We start from the raw sequence: 15291 nt of genomic DNA, 5'->3' as shown, positions 1-15291 counted from the left end.
TTGCCTACGGAGCTGTGAAGGGAACGGCACCTCCATACCTTCAGGCTCTGATCAGGCCCTACACCCAAACAAGGGCACTGCGTTCATCCACCACTGGCCTGCTGGCCCCCCTACCTCTGAGGAAGCACAGTTCCCGCTCAGCCCAGTCAAAACTGTTCGCTGCTCTGGCACCCAAATGGTGGAACAAGCTCCCTCACGACGCCAGGACAGCGGAGTCAATCACCACCTTCCGGAGACACCTGAAACCCCACCTCTTTAAGGAATACCTAGGATAGGATAAAGTAATCCTTCTAACCCCCCCCTTAAAAGATTTAGATGCACTATTGTAAAGTGGTTGTTCCACTGGATATCATAAGGTGAATGCACCATTTTGTAAGTCGCTCTGGATAAGAGCGTCTGCTAAATGACTTAAATGTAATGTAAATGTAAATGTTATTTTACTGCTGCTCTTTAACAACTTGTTACTTTTATTTCTTGTTCTTATTCATATTTTTTAAACTGCATTGTTGGTTAGGGGCTTGTAAGTGACTAATAAACATTTGATTTGATTTGAATTGAATTACACTTTGGATGGTGTATCAATGCACCCAGTCACAACAAAGACACAGGCGTTCTTCCTAACTCAGTTGCCGGAGAGGAAGGAAAGTGCTCAGGGATTTCACCATGAGGCCAATGGTGATTTTAAAACAGTTAAGAGTTTAATGGCTGTGACTGTAGAAACTGAGAACGGATCAACAACATTGTATTTACTCCACAATACTAGCCTAATTGACAGAGTGAAAAGAAGGAAGCCTGTACAGAATAAAAATATTCCAAAACATGCATCCTGTTTGCAACAAGGCACTAAAGTAATACTGCAACAAATGTGGAAAAGCAATTCACTTTTTGTCCTAAATACAAAGTGTACAAAGCAAATCCAATACAAAGCAAATCCAATACAACATATTACTGAGTACCACTGTCCATATTTTTAAGCATTGTGGTGGCTGCATCATGGGTATGCTTGTAATTGTTAAGGACTGGGGAGTTTTTCAGGATAAAAAAGAAATGGAATGGAGCCAAGCACAGGCAAAATCCTAGAGGAAAGCCTGGTTCAGTCTGTTTTCCACCAGACACTGGAAAATGAATTCACCTTCCAGTAGGAGAATAACCTAAAACATAAGGCCAAATCTACACTGGAGTTGCTTACCAAGAATACAGCGAATATTCCTGAGTGACCAACAGTGCTGACGTTGTGGGTGGGCCTTAAGGGGCCTGGCCCGCCCTACCGTACTTCCTTGCCCGTCCAAATAAAATATTGAAATATTTATCATTTATTTGAACGAGACGCGCGCCAACAGAAAGACGCATCAGTCTCAGATAAAGCATCAGAGCGAGTGAAATAGCACCCCTCTGTCTCACCATGTGTAAACCATGTAAACATGCTTTATCTGGACAAAAATGTCTGAACAAAAAAAGTATGGCATGTCATACTCTTTCTGGCCAGACAACATCAGATACATGGGATACATATAGTAAGACAGAAGGGTGCTGTTTTGCTCACTAGGATGCTTTCTCCGGTGAGAGAATTTCAAAGCAAGAGGGCTCATTCTCTCCAAAAATAAGCCCAATATGTTTCTATGGGCATAATATGCAGAACCTAAGCTTGTCGCCTGCCTTCCCGCCTTTGGGACAACAACTCCCATTGTTAGGTCGGAGTCATGAGCATCTCCTCATTATATACAGATCACTGGTTTCAGCCTCTTGTGAATGGTAAAGGAAAGTTGGCGGGTGCACAGTGCACTGTTAGGATGCTCTGCCCAAATTATATAGTTATTAACTTCTAAATAAAAGCATTCAAAATGCTTCACCAGAGAGTATATGATTTAGCCACAGAGGATCAATAGCTTCTTTTAAAAAATAGCTGTAAGTGTAGGCCTATGCCTATTTGGGAAGCCCGCAATTTGGGCAGCGTGCGTGGCAATTTGGTAAAACATGTCCTTTTACTTTCCCTTTCTTGGGCACCGGATTATAGTGGACATCTTGAAGCTGCTGGGAATAACAGCCTGGACTAGAGAGAGATTGAAAATGTCAGAAAAACACAACAGCAAGCTGCTCTGAACATGCTCTGAGGCCGCGGCTAGGGCCGGCAGCCTAGCAAAGGTTAACAAAGTTGAATGACTTACATACGTCCTCTGTGAAGACCTCGTTTTCCTCAGCGGCTCTCCTCGGCAGCTCAGAGTCGTTATGTTCGAAGCGGGAGAAAAAGGTTTTTAGCTCGTCCACAACATTACTGGCTTTCTTTTTGTAATCTGTGATTGTTAGTAGCCCCTGCCACATACGCCTCTGAACACCAGATCTCAGCTTAGGTGCACTACTTTTCATGGTTTCATTACACAATGGTGCTGTTTTAGGTATTTCTATTTTAACAGGATGGAGAAAGTGGGAAAGAAAAAGAGAGATAGGAGGAGGGTAGCAAACCCAGTATCTCAGATTATTGTGAAAGGGACACAAATTGCTTATTGTAAATTTGTAAGAAGCACGCAAAAAAATGTATAGAATGCGTTATGAAGAAAGAAAATCATGTAATACATGAAAATGTCTGTCACTTTCTTATTCTATCAATCTCGCTAACAATCGCTCTATCAATCTCGCTAACAATCTCTCTAACAATCTCTCTATCAATCTCGCTAACAATCTCTCTATCAATCTCTCTATCAATCTTTCTAACAATCTCTCTTACCTAACTTCTTCTCCATCCCTTACATCTTATTCCTCCACCCCTTCTTCTCTTTCTCCATTCTCTCCAGTGTGTTCCATGATCCCCCTATCCTCAGCACCCTCCCTTGTCCTCCATCTCTTTACCCCTCTTATATCCCCTCTCTCCTGTGCTCTACTGCTTCTCTATTATCCCTCCTTACTCCTGTCCTCTACTGCTTCTCTATTATCCCTCCTTAATCCTGTCCTCTACTGCTTCTCTATTATCCCTCCTTACTCCTGTCCTCTACTGCTTCTCTATTATCCCTCCTTACTCCTGTCCTCTACTGCTTCTCTATTATCCCTCCTTACTCCTGCCCTCTACTGCTTCTCTATTATCCCTCCTTACTCCTGTCCTCTACTGCTTCTCTATTATCCCTACTTACTCCTGTCCTCTACTGCTTCTCTATTATCCCTCCTTACTCCTGTCCTGCCCTCTACTGCTTCTCTATTATCCCTCCTTACTCCTGTCCTCTACTGCTTCTCTATTATCCCTCCTTACTCCTGTCCTCTACTGCTTCGCTATTATCCCTCCTTACTCCTGTCCTCTACTGCTTCTCTATTATCCCTCCTTACTCCTGCCCTCTACTGCTTCTCTATTATCCCTCCTTACTCCTGTCCTCTACTGCTTCTCTATTATCCCTCCTTACTCCTGTCCTCTACTGCTTCTCTATTATCCCTCCTTACTCCTGTCCTCTACTGCTTCTCTATTATCCCTCCTTACTCCTGTCCTCTACTGCTTCTCTATTATCCCTCCTTACTCCTGTCCTCTACTGCTTCTCTATTATCCCTCCTTACTCCTGTCCTCTACTGCTTCTCTATTATCCCTCCTTACTCCTGCCCTCTACTGCTTCTCTATTATCCCTCCTTACTCCTGTCCTCTACTGCTTCTCTATTATCCCTCCTTACTCCTGTCCTCTACTGCTTCTCTATTATCCCTCCTTACTCCTGCCCTCTACTGCTTCTCTATTATCCCTCCTTACTCCCGTCCTGCCCTCTACTGCTTCTCTGCTGTCCCTCCTTACTCCCGTCCTGCCCTCTACTGCTTCTCTATTATCCCTCCTTACTCCTGTCCTCTACTGCTTCTCTATTATCCCTCCTTACTCCTGTCCTCTACTGCTTCTCTATTATCCCTCCTTACTCCTGTCCTCTACTGCTTCTCTGCTGTCCCTCCTTACTCCCGTCCTGTCCTCTACTGCTTCTCTGCTGTCCCTCCTTACTCCCGTCCTGTCCTCTACTGCTTCTCTATTATCCCTCCTTACTCCTGTCCTCTACTGCTTCTCTATTATCCCTCCTTACTCCTGTCCTCTACTGCTTCTCTATTATCCCTCCTTACTCCTGTCCTCTACTGCTTCTCTATTATCCCTCCTTACTCCTGTCCTCTACTGCTTCTCTATTATCCCTCCTTACTCCTGCCCTCTACTGCTTCTCTATTATCCCTCCTTACTCCTGTCCTCTACTGCTTCTCTATTATCCCTCCTTACTCCTGTCCTCTACTGCTTCTCTATTATCCATCCTTACTCCTGCCCTCTACTGCTTCTCTATTATCCCTACTTACTCCTGTCCTCTACTGCTTCTCTGCTGTCCCTCCTTACTCCCGTCCTGCCCTCTACTGCTTCTCTGCTATCCCTCCTTACTCCCGTCCTCCCTTCTCCCTCTCTATCTGCCATCTTCCTTGAGAGTAGCGTTTAGTGATTAATGTGAGTTTTAATTGTCATGCTCACTTTCATACTCATTAGAGTGTATTATGCAGCAGTTAGGGTATTACAGTTCAGCCTGAGATTTCATGCATACTGATGAGGATGCAAATGAGCCTGGCATGACAGGATCTGTGTGTGTGTGTGTGTGTGTGTGTGTGTGTGTGTGTGTGTGTGTGTGTGTGTGTGTGTGTGTGTGTGTGTGTGTGTGTGTGTGTGTGTGTGTTTGTGAGTGAGTGAGTGAGTGAGAGAAAGAAAAGTGTGTGTGTGTGTGATCCCCTGGTGCTAGCAGCAGTGTCGTCCGTTATCTTCCTCAGTTGCCGTCTTAGCCTCTGCGTTAGAGAGGTCTGGCTATAGAAATCATGTTATCGTAGCTTTGAGAGGAACCTTTATGACTGAATAAGATGAAAATACTTATATGTTCAATGGAAGATGCTGTATAAGTCCTTATTCAATAATGGGCAACAGTGTCAGGTAGGAATAGGAATCCATCTACAATTAAGTCTATCAAACTTATAGGACTATGAGTTTTGTATATATTCCGATTTTATGCAGTATTTCTGTCACATTTCCATGATTTATGAAGTTCCAAGAGTCATGTCAGCCATGTTCTTATTGCAAGTGAAATTCTTGGAGAGAGAGAGAGCGAGAGAGAAAGAGAGAGAGAGACGAGCAGAAAACCTACGAAAATGAACAACCATGATAAATGGTTTGATGAAGAATGCAAAAACCTAAGAAATAAATTGAGAAACCTATCCAACCAAAAACATAAAGAACCAGAAAACCTGAGCCTACGCCTTCACTATGGTGAATCACTAAAACAATACAGAAATACACTACGGAAAAAGGAACAGCACGTCAGAAATCAGCTCAATGTAATTGAAGAATCCATAGAATCGAACCACTTCTGGAAAAATTGGAAAACAAAAAGCAACATGACGAGTTATCTATCCAAAAAGGAGATGAATGGGTAAACCACTTCTCCAATATTTTTGGCTCTATAACAAAGAACAAACAGCAAAAACATATACATGATCTTAAACAAATATTAGAATCAACTATTAAAGACTACCAGAACACACTGGATTCTCCAAGTACATTGAATGAACTACAGGACAAAATACAAACCCTCCATCCCAAATAGGCCTGTGGTGTTGATGGTATCCTAAAGAAAATAATTAAATATATAGACCACAAATTCCAATTGGCTATACTAAAACTCTTTAACATCATCCTTAGCTCTGGCATCTTCCCCAGTATTTTGGAACCAAGGACTGAACACCCCAATCCACAAAAGTGGAGACAAATTTGACCACAATAACTCCCGTGGGATATGTGTCAACAGCAACCTTGGGAAAATCATCTGCATTATTATTAACAGCAGATTCATACATTTCCTCAGTGAAAACAATGTACTGAGCAAATGTCAAATTGGCTTTTTACCAAATTACAGTACGACAGACCACGTATTCACCCTCCACACCCTAATTGACAAAGAAACAAAACAAAGGCAAAGTCTTCTCATGCTTTGTTGATTTCAAAAAAGCTTTTGACTCAATTTGGCATGAGGGTCTGCTATAGAAGTTGATGGAAAGTGGTGGTGGGGGAAAAACATGACATAAAATCCATGTACACAAACAACAAGTATGCAAAAAACACACACTTCCTTTCCACAGGGCTGTGGGGTATTTGGTATTATATTAGGATCCCCATTAGCTGTTGCAAAAGCAGCAGCTACTCTTCCTGAGGTCCACACAAAACATGAAACATTACATAATACATAACATTAATAGACGAGAACAACTCAAGGACAGAACTACATCAATAAAAATGTTATTTTAAAAAGGCACAGGCAGCCTACATACCAATACCAACACACACAAACTATCTAGGTCAAATAGGGGAGAGGCGTTGTGCCGTGAAGTGTTGCTTTATCTGTTTTTTGAAACCAGGTTTGCCGCTCTGTTCTGGACCAGCTGCAGCTTAACTAGTTATTTCCTTGCAGCACTCGACCACACTACTGGACAATAATTAAGATAAGACAAAAGAGCCTCCAGGACTTGCTTTTTGAAATGTGGGGCCAAAAAAGCAGAGCATCTCTTTATTACGGACAGACCTCCCCCATCTTTACAACCATTGAATCTATATGTTTAGACCATGACAGTTTACAATCTAAGGTAACACCAAGTAATTTAGTCTCCTCAACTTGTTCAACAACCACACCATTTATTACCAGAACTTAGGGAATGATTTGTACCAAATACAATGCTCTTAGTTTTAGAGATGTTCAGGACCAGTTTATTACTGGCCACCAATTCCAAAACAGACTGCAACTCTTTGTTAAGGGTTTCAGTGATTTCATTAGCTGTCGTTTCTGATGCGTATATGGTTGAATCATCAGCATAAATGGACACACATGCTTTGTTTATTGCCAGTGGCAGATCATTGGTAAAAATAGGAAAGAGTAAAGAGTCTAGAGAGCTGCCCTGCGGTACACCACACTTTACATGTTTGACATTAGAGAAGCTTCCATTAACGATAACCCTTTGAGTTCTATTAGATAGATATCTCTGAATCTGTCAGCTGCGTCGTAAAAAGTCGACCAAGGCGCAGCGGGTCTCGTGCTCATCTTCCTTTTTTATTTGGATACACGTGAACACTTAACAAAAATAACAAACAACGACGAAAAACAGTCCTGTAAGGCTACACAGCTATACATGGACCATAACTACCCACAAACACAGTGACAAAAACCCCCTACTTAAATATGGCCTCCAATTAGAAGCAACGAAGAACAGCTGCTTCCAATTGAAGGCCAAACCAAACCTGAACATAGAAATAGACTAAATAGACATTCAAACATAGAAATAGACAACATAGAACATACCCAAGACACATAAATCAAACACACCCCCTGCCACGTCCTGACCATACTATAATAACAAAATGACCCTTTACTGGTCAGGACGTGACAGTACCCCCCCCCCCCCCAAAGGTGCAGACCCCGAATGCACCTTAACCAAAAGACCCCAACAATAACCCACAACAACAACAACAAAAAACTAAAGGGAGGGACGGGAGGGTGGCCACCGTCACCGACGGTTCCTGTGCAAACACCCCCCCTTCCCCAAACTCCCCCCTATGGAGGTGGCTCTGGTTCTGGCCCTAGTCCCCAACCTAACCTGTCCGCTGAAGGCTCTGGGCTGAGGGGCGACTCTGGCTGCGCCGGACCGGCGGCCGACTCTGGCTGCGCCGGACTGGCGGCCGACTCTGGCTGCGCCGGACTGGCGGACGACTCTGGCTGCGCCGGACTGGCGGACGACTCTGGCTGCGCCAGACTGGCGGACGACTCTGGCGCGCCGGACTGGCGGACGACTCTGGCTGCGCCGGACTGGCGGACGTCTCTGTCGGCTCCGGACTGTGGGCCGTCTCTGTCGGCTCCGGACTGTGGGCCGTCTCTGTCGGCTCCGGACTGTGGGCCGTCTCTGTCGGCTCCGGACTGTGGGACGTCGCCGGAAGCACTAGACGGGGCACTGTCGCCGGAAGCTCTAGACGGGGCACTGTCGCCGGAAGCTGTAGACGGGGCACTGTCGCCGGAAGCTCTAGACGGGGCACTGTCGCCGGAAGCTCTAGACGGGGACTGTTGCCGGAAGCTCTAGACGGGGACTGCGCACTAAAGGCCTGGTGCGTGGGGCTGGCTTTGGAGGCGCCAGACTAGGGACACGCACCACAGGGCTAGTGCGAGGAGCAGGAACAAGACGTACTGGACTGGGCAGGCGCACTAAAGGCCTGGTGCGTGGGGCTGGCTTTGGAGGCGCCAGACTAGGGACGCGCACCACAGGGCTAGTGCGAGGAGCAGGAACAGGACGTACTGGACTTGGCAGGCGCACTAAAGGCCTGGTGCGTGGGGCTGGCTTTGGAGGTGCCAGACTAGAGACGCGCACCACAGGGCTAGTGCGAGGAGCAGGAACAGGACGTACTGGACTGGGCAAGTGCACTAAAGGCCTGGTGCGTGGGGCTGGCTTTGGAGGCGCCAGACTGGTGACATGCACCTCAAGGCTAGTGCGAGGAGCAGGAACAGGATGTACTGGACTGGGTAGGCGCACTAGAGACCTGATGCGTGGGACTGGCTTTGGAGGCGCCAGACTGGTGACACGCACCTCAAGGCTAGTGCGAGGAGCAGGAACAGGACGTACTGGACTGGGCAGGCGCACTAGAGGCCTGATGCGTGGGGCTGGCTTTGGCGGCGCCAGCCTAGTAACACGCACCTCAGGGCTAGTGCGAGGAGCAGGAACAGGGTAAACTCGACCCTGGAGACGCACTGGAGGTCTGGAGCATACAGCCTGCACAACCCTTCCTGGCTGAGTGCTCAACATCGCCTGGCCATACTGAGGAGCTTTAACCAATCGCACCAGCCTTTGAATGCTTCTGGGTAATATAGTACGCATTTCCGCATAGCTCGGTGCTTTTTTGATCCGTCGCTCCCTGTAATAAGCACCGGGAGTTGGCTCAGGTCTGCATCCTGACTCTGCCCAACTCCCCATGTGCACCCCCAAAACAATGTTTGGGGGATGCCTCCTGGTTTCCTCTAGCTCCCTTAGTTTGTCCTCCCAGAATCGTCGTTCATCACTCCAAGTCCATCCCTCTCCCTGGTGCTCCAATCCCCGCTGCTTGGTCTTCGTTTGGTGGGTAGTTCTGTCAGGTGCGTCGTAAAAAGTGGACCAAGGCGCAGCGGGTCTCGTGCTCATCTTCCTTTTTTTATTTGGATACACGTGAACACTTAATAAAAATAACAGACGACGACGAAAAACAGTCCTGTAAGGCTACACAGCTATACATGGACCATAACTACCCACAAACACAGTGACAAAACCCCCCTACTTAAATTTGGCCTCCAATTAGAAGCAACGAAGAACAGCTGCTTCCAGTTGAAGGCCAAACCAAACCTGAACATAGAAATAGACTAAATAGACATTCAAACATAGAAATAGACAACATAGAACATACCCAAAAACCCAAGACATATAAATCAAACACACCCCCTGCCACATCCTGACCATACTATAATAACAAAATGACCCCCTTACTGGTCAGGACGTGACAGAATCCATGATATGGCAGAGGTTGAAAAGCCATAACACATACATTTTTTCAACAACGGGTTATGGTCAATAATATCAAAGCCTGCACTGAAATCTAACAGCACAGCTCCCACAATCTTCTTATGATCAATTTCTTTCAACCAATCATCTGTCACAAAAAGAGCCGTGTTGAATAGACCAAACTGCAGCGGGAGTATGGATGCTCATGTTTTAATTCAAAAAAAGAGTAACGCATCCACTGGAAAACAATATACACGACAGGAACAGTTTTGCAGGCACACAACACGCAGTGCAAAAACAACTACCCACGAAAACCAAACAAACACACACCTACTTATGGGACTCCCAATCAGAGGCAACTAGAAACACCTGCCTCCAATTGAGAGTCCAGCACCCAAAACTACACATAGAAAAACAAACCTAGAACCTATACCAAACTAATACACCCCACTACACCACACACAAAACCCCATAATACAAAACAAATATACCTCTGCCACGTCCTGACCAAATATAATAGAAATAATACCTAAATATTGGTCAGGACGTGACATTACCCCCCCCTAAAGGTGCAGACCCCGGAATGCACCTTAAAAGAAAACACAAAAAATCCCCATTACCCCAACAAAACCAAAAAGCAATACCCCCTAAACAATAAGGGAGGGAAGGGAGGGTGGCTGCCGTCAACGACGGCACTGTGCTACACCCTCCTTCCCCAACCCACCTATCCTGGAGGTGGCTCCGGTGCAGGACGTGGACCCTGCTCCACCCTCGGCGTCGCCCACTTCGAATGGAGCCGATAGCTGCGCCAGGCAGACGGACCCCTCGGGCTGGGCCGGAGGACAGGAGGGCCCCTCGGGCTGGGCCGGGGGACAGGAGGGCCCCTCGGGCTGGGCCGGGGGACAGGAGGGCCCCTCGGGCTGGGCCGGGGGACAGGAGGGCGGGCAGGAGGGCCCCTCGGGCTGGGCCGGAGAGCAGGAGGGCCCCTCGGGCTGGGCCGGAGAGCAGGAGGGCCCCTCGGGCTGGGCCGGGGGACAGTCTGGCCACTCGGGACGGTCAGGGCAGTCTGGCCACTCGGGACGGTCAGGGCAGTCTGGCCACTCGGGACGGTCAGGGCAGTCTGGCCCTCCGGCAGGTCAGGGCAGTCTGGCCACTCGGCGGTCAGGGCAGTCTGGCCACTCCGGCAGGTCAGGGCAGTCTGGCCACTCCGGCAGGTCAGGGCAGTCTGGCCACTCCGGCAGGTCAGGGCAGTCTGGCCACTCCGGAGGTCAGCAGTCTGGCCACTCCGGCAGGTCAGGGCAGTCGGCCACTCCGGCAGGTCAGGTCTGGCCACTCCGGCAGTTCAGCGCAGTCTGGCCACTCTGGCAGTTCAGCGCAGTCTGGCCACTCCGGCAGTTCAGCGCAGTCTGGCCACTCCGGCAGTTCAGCGCAGTCTGGCCACTCCGGCAGTTCAGCGCAGTCTGGCCACTCCGGCAGTTCAGCGCAGTCTGGCCACCCCAGCAGTTCAGCGCAGTCTGGCCACTCCGGCAGTTCAGCGCAGTCTGGCCACTCCGGCAGTTCAGCGCAGTCTGACCTCTCTGGCGACTGTTGACTGGCGGGCAGCTCTGACGACTGTTGACTGGTAGGCAGCTCTGACGACTGTTGACTGGCGGGCAGCTCTGACGACTGTTGACTGGCGGGCAGCTCTGGTGACGACTGTTGACTGGCGGGCAGCTCTGGTGACGACTGTTGACTGGCGGGCAGCTCTGGTGACGACTGTTGACTGGCGGGCAGCTCTGGTGACGACTGTTGACTGGCGGGCAGCTCTGGTGACGACTGTTGACTGGCGGGCAGCTCTGGTGACGACTGTTGACTGGCGGGCAGCTCTGGCGACTGTTGACTGGCGAGGCTGGGTTGACACACTAGACTCCTGATGCGTGGGGCTGGTATAGGACGTGCCAGCCTGGAGACACGCACCTCCATGCTAGTGCGTCTGGCGGGAAACACCGGACCGAAAGGGCGCACTGGCGGTCTTGAGCGCAGGGTTGGCATCACCCCTTCCGGCTCGATGCCTACTTCGCCCCTGGCACATGCGGGGCGCTGGTACCTTGCCTACCGGCCTGAAAATCCCAGGCCTCACCACAGCCCCAACCCCAAAGCACGGGACCTGTCCAGTCTGCCCTACAAGGGTACGGGGAGCTGGCCTGGGGCTGTAATCTCGCCCCGCCAAATAGCCCTTGTGCCCCCCCTAAAAAATGATTGGGGCTGCCTCCAACATTCCTCCCTCACTTGCCTCTGTCCTCTTCTCCGCTGCTTGGTCCTTTGGTGGTGGGTAGTTCTGTCACAAAAAGAGCCGTGTTGAATAGACCAAACTGCAGCGGGAATATGGATGCTCATGTTTTAATTCAAAAAAGAGTAACGCATCCACTGGAAAACAATATACACGACAGGAACAGTTTTGCAGGCACACAACACGCAGTGCAAAAACAACTACCCACGAAAACCAAACAAACACACACCTACTTATGGGACTCCCAATCAGAGGCAACTAGAAACACCTGCCTCCAATTGAGAGTCCAGCACCCAAAACTACACATAGAAAAACAAACCTAGAACCTATACCAAACTAATACACCCCACTACACCACACACAAAACCCCATAATACAAAACAAATATACCTCTGCCACGTCCTGACCAAATATAATAGAAATAATACCTAAATATTGGTCAGGACGTGACATCATCAGTCATTTGTGTCAGTGCAGTACATGCTGAGTGCCCTTCTCTATAAGCATGCTGAAAGTCTGTTGTTAATTTGTTTACAGAGAAATAGCATTGTATTCGGTCAAACACAATTCTTTCCAAAAGTTTGCTAAGAGCTGGCAGCAAGCTTATAGGTCTGCTGTTAGAACCAGTAAAGGCCGCTTTACCACAAAGTAGCAGAATTACTTTGGCTTCCCTCCAGGCCTGAGGAGAAATATTTTTCTCTAGGCTTAGATTAAAGATATGACAGATAGGAGTGGCTATAGAGTCAGCTACCATCCTCAGTAGCTTTCCATCTAAGTTGTCAATGCCAGGTTTATCATTATTGATCTATAACAATAATTTTTGCACCTCTCCCACACTAACATGCTGATCAGACCAGACACGTTGCGTGCGCGATCATTGCAAAATAAATGTACACATACCTGTTATTCAATCATTGCATCCACACTGCTCCCGAGGGTCTAGGTAGCCAGGCGCTAAAATAGAACATGGTTCTATTTGTGACGCTCGACGCACTGAAAGTCCTGTCTCTCCCATCTCCTTATTGGTTTTTAGGAGCATATACTCACGTGGGTGATTGAAAGATGAACTGAGGTCCACACTCCAGTCGGTTGTGGTAATGCACCTTAAAGTTGGTTGCCAACTGCCATATAAAGTCCAAAGAAAAATAAGAAGCCTGATGGAAAGAGGAGAGAGTACTAGAAAGAAACTTGGTTGACCGTTTTATCTGTGGATTAATAGTCGGAGTAGAGGACCTTGTGCATTTCAGGTAAAATAACAACCCAATGTTTATATCCCAGGACAAATTAGCTAGCAACAGCAAGCTAGCTAGCTAAATTGCCATAAATCTTTAATGCTTTTCAACTTGTCCTCAAATTAATACAATTGGTGCAGAGTTTGCTTTGATATTCCAACCTGCGTGTCCTGATCACATCTGGTGTGGGTGGACAAAATCAACTTGCGCTCGTGCAGTCTGGTCAGCATGTTACTTTACGAAATTCAAAGCAAAGCTTTTTACGAAAGTCATTGCCATGCTTTTCTTCATTGTTTGTTTTTTTATGCATGAACACGATGGCTCACTGTTCATTGTTGGCATTTCCTGCCTAAGTTTGCCCACTTTGCAAATGAAGTAATCATTAAAATAATTGGCAACATCAACTGGTTTTGTGATGAATAAGCCATCTGATTCAATAAAAGATGGAGTTGAATTTGTCTTTCTGCCTATAATTTAAAGTACTCAAGTTTTTTTTCCATCGTTCTTTATATCATTGATATTGGTTTCATAATACAGTTTCTTCTTTTTTTTGTTGAGTTTTCTCAATTTCTCAATTTGCAGTAAGTCAGCCAGTCAGATGTGCAGACAGACTTATTAGCCACTCCTTTTGCTCCATCTCTTTCAACCATACATTTGTTCAATTCCTCATCAATCCTTGGAGCCTCAACAGTTCTAACAGTCAGTTTCTTAAAAGGTGCATGTTTAGCAATAATTGGAAGAAGCAATTTCATAAATTCATCAAGTGCAGCATCTGGATGCTCCAACAGACCAACAAATATTTTTTACATCATCCACATAAGAGTCACAGCAAAATCTTTTGTATGATCTCTTATACACTATTTTAGGCCCAGATTTTGGAACTTTGGCCTTCCTAGATATAGCCACAATATTGTGATCACTGCATCCAATGGGTATGGATACAGGGATGCAGCTTAATAAGCCCCACCCTCTTCAACATACAGTTCCTTCAGAAAGTATTCAGGCCCCTAGACTTTTTCCACATTTTGTTAGGTTACAGCCTTACTCTAAAATTGATAAAATAGTTTTTTTCCCCCTCATTAATCTACACACAATAACCCATTACGACAAAGAAAACACATTTTTTTGGTAATTTATTAAAATATCACATTTTGGAGCAGGTTTTCATGAAGGATCTCTCTGTACTTTGCTCCGTTCATCTTTGCCTCTATCCTGACTAGTCTCCCAGTCCCTGCCGCTGAAAAACATCCCCACAGCATGATGCTACCACCACAATGCTTCACCGTAGGGATGGTACAAGGTTTCCTCCAGATGTGACGCTTGGCATTCATGACAAAGAGTTTAATCTTGGTTTTATCAGACCAGAGAGTGTTGTTAAAGAGTCTTGATGTGCCTTTTGGCAACCCCAAGCCGGCTGTCATGTACCTTTTACTGAGGAGTGGCTTCCGTCTGGCCACTCTACCATAAAGGCCTAATTGGTGGAGTTCTGCAGAGATGGTTGTCCTTCTGGAAGGTTGTCCCATCTCCACAGAGGATCTCTAGAGCTCTGTCAGAGTGCCTATTGGGTTCTTGGTCACCTCCCTGAACAAGGTCTTTGTCCCCCCATTGCTCTAGGAAGTGTCTTGGTGGTTCTAAACTTCTTCCATTTAAGAATGATGGAGGCCACTGTGTTTTTGGGGACCTTCAATGCTGCAGAAATGTTTTGGTACCCTTTCCCAGATCTATGCCTCAACACAATCCTGTCTCAGAGCTCTACGGACAATTCCTTCAACCTCATGGCTTGGTTTTTGCTCTGACACGCACTGTCAACTGTGCGACCTTATATAGACGGGTGTGAGCCTTTCCAAATCATGTCCAATCAATTGAATTTACCACAGGTGGACTCCAATCAAGTTGTAGAAACATCTCAAGGATGATCAATGGAAACAGGATGCACCTGAGCTCAATTTCGAGTCTCATAGCAAAGGGTCTGAATACTTATGTAAATAAGGTATTTCTGTTTTTTGGTTTTAATACATTTGCAAACATTTCTAAAAACCCGTTTTTGCTTTGTCACTATGGGGTATTGTGTGTAGATTGCTGAGGAAATTATTTTATTTAAAACATTTTAGAATAAGGCTGTAACCTAACAAAATGTGGAAAAAGTCAAGGGGTCTGAATACTTTCCTTAGGCACTGTATATATTAACGAATTGGCAAGGGCACTAGAACAGTCTGCAGCACCAGGCCTTACCATACTAGAATCTGAAGTCAAAT

This window comes from Salmo salar, chromosome ssa13, assembly GCF_905237065.1.
Source record: "Salmo salar chromosome ssa13, Ssal_v3.1, whole genome shotgun sequence".
Classification (NCBI taxonomy): domain Eukaryota; kingdom Metazoa; phylum Chordata; class Actinopteri; order Salmoniformes; family Salmonidae; genus Salmo; species Salmo salar.
This window is presented reverse-complemented; position numbering follows the sequence as displayed.